Source organism: Suricata suricatta, chromosome 1 (assembly GCF_006229205.1).
Source record: "Suricata suricatta isolate VVHF042 chromosome 1, meerkat_22Aug2017_6uvM2_HiC, whole genome shotgun sequence".
In the NCBI taxonomy this organism is placed as follows: domain Eukaryota; kingdom Metazoa; phylum Chordata; class Mammalia; order Carnivora; family Herpestidae; genus Suricata; species Suricata suricatta.
In genome coordinates, this window is record NC_043700.1 from 38,838,031 (window position 1) to 38,841,022 (window position 2,992).

Genomic DNA, 2,992 nt, shown 5'->3' on the forward strand with positions numbered 1-2,992 from the left:
CATCTCTGCTATCTTCTGTGCCTTTTTCAAGCCCAGTGATTAATTTTATGACTATTGTTCTAAATTCTTGCTCAGTTATATTGCTTATATCTGTTTTGAGCAATTCTGTAGCTGTGACTTCTTCCTGGAATTTCTTTAGAGTAGAGTTCTTCTTCTGTTTCATCATTTTGGCTAGCTTTCAATCTCTTATCATTTTAAAAGCTTGTTATGCACTTTGCACCTGTAAGTATTGCTATATTAAAGGAGTTTCATTGACTGTCTAGAGCTTGTCCATTCAGGAAGTGTTCTTTTAAGGGTGTCCCTTGGTCTCTCTTGTTGTGCCTTTGGTTATTTTATTCCCCTACTCATAGTGATATTTAATACTTACCACCATGTGTACTTTGGCTTGTTTGTTGAGGTAGTCCTGAAAAGGAAAAGAGATAGACAATCACACAGGGAACAAGATGCACAGGCAAATCAAATAAACAAGCAGACCAAAAGAGGATAGGGGAGCTGGGAACAAAAACAACAAAGACCAAGGACAGTCTAAAAGCATAAAGCTAGAAGTCTCAGCTACAAATAAAGAGTGGGGTGAAGGCAGTGCTGATGGAAGAGCATATAGAAAAAGAGAAGTGACTGGGTGGGGAGGAAGAAAAATTGAATATTGACCAGGCAAAGAGATGAAAAAGCTTAATTCAGAGACAAAGAGGAGAATATGGTAGGAGGTGAGGAGAAAGAAAATGAAGATAGTGTTACCAAAGAAACCATATAGTCTGATTATTCCAGAGAGAGAGAGAGAGAGAGAGAGAGAGAGAGAGAGAGAGATGGAGGTATAGAATATGCATCAAGAGAATGGATTAAATGTGACTGTTTAAGCAAACCAATGACCAGAGTGTCCAGTGCAGTGGAGAGGAGAGATAAGAGTGAGATAAGGGAAAATATATGTGACTAGCAAGAATTGAGTTAATGTTGGTCTTGTCCTGGGCTCCATTAAAAGAAAGGGTGGGGGAGGGGAAAGGGCAGCTCTCTAGCATGTATGGGCATGGTTTAGTATAGGTGGGTCCCCTAGGCCCCTCCCCAAGGCCCCGCCTTGGTTATTGTGGGAGAAAAATGATGGTGCCCCAGTCCCTTCTCGAACCAAGTGTTGCAACTCACTCTTCTGGGTCTGATCTTCCTGTGCTGCAGACGTAACCAAGGTGTGCCTAGTTGTATTTCCCAAGCCCAACCTCATTTCCAGATCTTAGTCCTCACACTTTAATGTTACCACCTGAAATGTGCTCCAGCAGGCCAGGCAGCTTCCTAGCTGGGGATTGAGTAGAGGGAGTACAGGAGCAGTTTCTCCTGGCACTGCCTGGGATCGGGGCGCCTCTCTTCCACAGCTAGGGAAAGGACCTCTCTCCAAACGCCCTTCGGTTAGAGATGGGATGCTAGGATCCCTCTCCATCCCAGGCCAAGGTTTTCCTCTTCTCCATAGACAGTTATATGAGAAGTTTCCTCTCTTTCTCTTCTTTTCTTCTCTCCATGGCTCTGTGCAGTTCTCCAAGACTCTCCACGAAGCGGGCTCCCTCCCCTCCATGTCTCTGTGTCCTGCCCTATTTTTATCACAACCATGCTCCTATGGGGCTGTCTTCTTAGTGGTCTTTGTCTCTTTTCCTCCCAAACCCTTGTGGTTCAGTGTCTTAAGGCTTCAGTCCGTCTTTGTTTGAGAGATACAGGTGGGTGAAAAGTATGGAGCTCCCTATTTCTCTGCCATCTTCCAAATTTATTTCTGATTTTTTAAAATGATTTTATGTTTTAATGTTTATTTATTTGAGAGAGAGTGTGAGGGAGTGGGGAAAGGGCAGAGAGAGAGGGAGAGAGAATGAATCCCAAGCAGTCTCCAGGCAGTTAGTGTAGACCCTGATGCAGGGCTCAATCTCACGAATCATGTGATCATGACCTGAGCCAAAATCAAGAGTCAGATGCTTAACTGACTGAGGCACCCAGATACCCTAAAATTATTTTTAAGTTATCTTTACACACAACACAGAGCTCAAAGTCACAACCCTGAGATCAAGAGTTCTGTACTCCACCAACTGAACCAGCCAAGTGCACTTCTTTCTTTCTTCTTTTTTCTTATTTGTAGGTGCTTATTTTTCTAGCTTTTAGAATTAAGAATATAATTCTTTTTTATTCTCAAGTATTTACTATGATTTAAGTATTTAATTTCATAGATTTTTTCTCTGATTACCATTTTAATCATTTTTATGGTGAAATTTATGTATATTCCTTTTTATGACTCATTTTAGCTCTTTTTTATGTTTAAAGGTTTTATTTTAATTCTAGTTAATATATAGTGTAATATTAGTTTTAGGAATTTAGTGATTCATCACATACATATAACACCCAGTGCTCATCACAACAGGTGCCTTCCTTAACACTCATCACCCATTTAGCCAATTCCCCCATTCCCAACTCCCAGAAACCCTCAAACCCTCAGTTTGTTCCTTATGGTTAAGAGTCTTAGATGGTTTGCTCCCCTCTCTTTTGCTTTGCTTTCCCCTTCTTGTTCATCCGGTATTTTTCTTAAATTTCTTAAATTTGTTTCTTAAATGAGTGAAATCATATGATATTTATTTTTCTCTAATAACACTCTCTAGCTACATCCATGTTCTTGCAAATGTCAAGATTTCATCTTTTGACAGCTGAGTAATATTCCATAATATAATATATAATAATACCATATCTTCTTTATCCATTCATCAAATGATAAACACCGAGGCACTTTCCATAGTTTGGTTATTAGTGATAATACTGTTATGAACATTGAAGTGCATGTACTCCTTCAATCTGTATTTTTGTATCCTTTGGGTAAATACCTAGTAGTGCAATTTCTGGATTATTTTTCACTTTTTGAGTAACCACCTCCACAGTGGATGCACCAGTTTGCATACCCTCCCCCAGCAGTATAACAATCCTTTCTCCCCATCCTTGCCAACACATGTTGTTTCCTGAGTTGTTAATATTAGCCTTT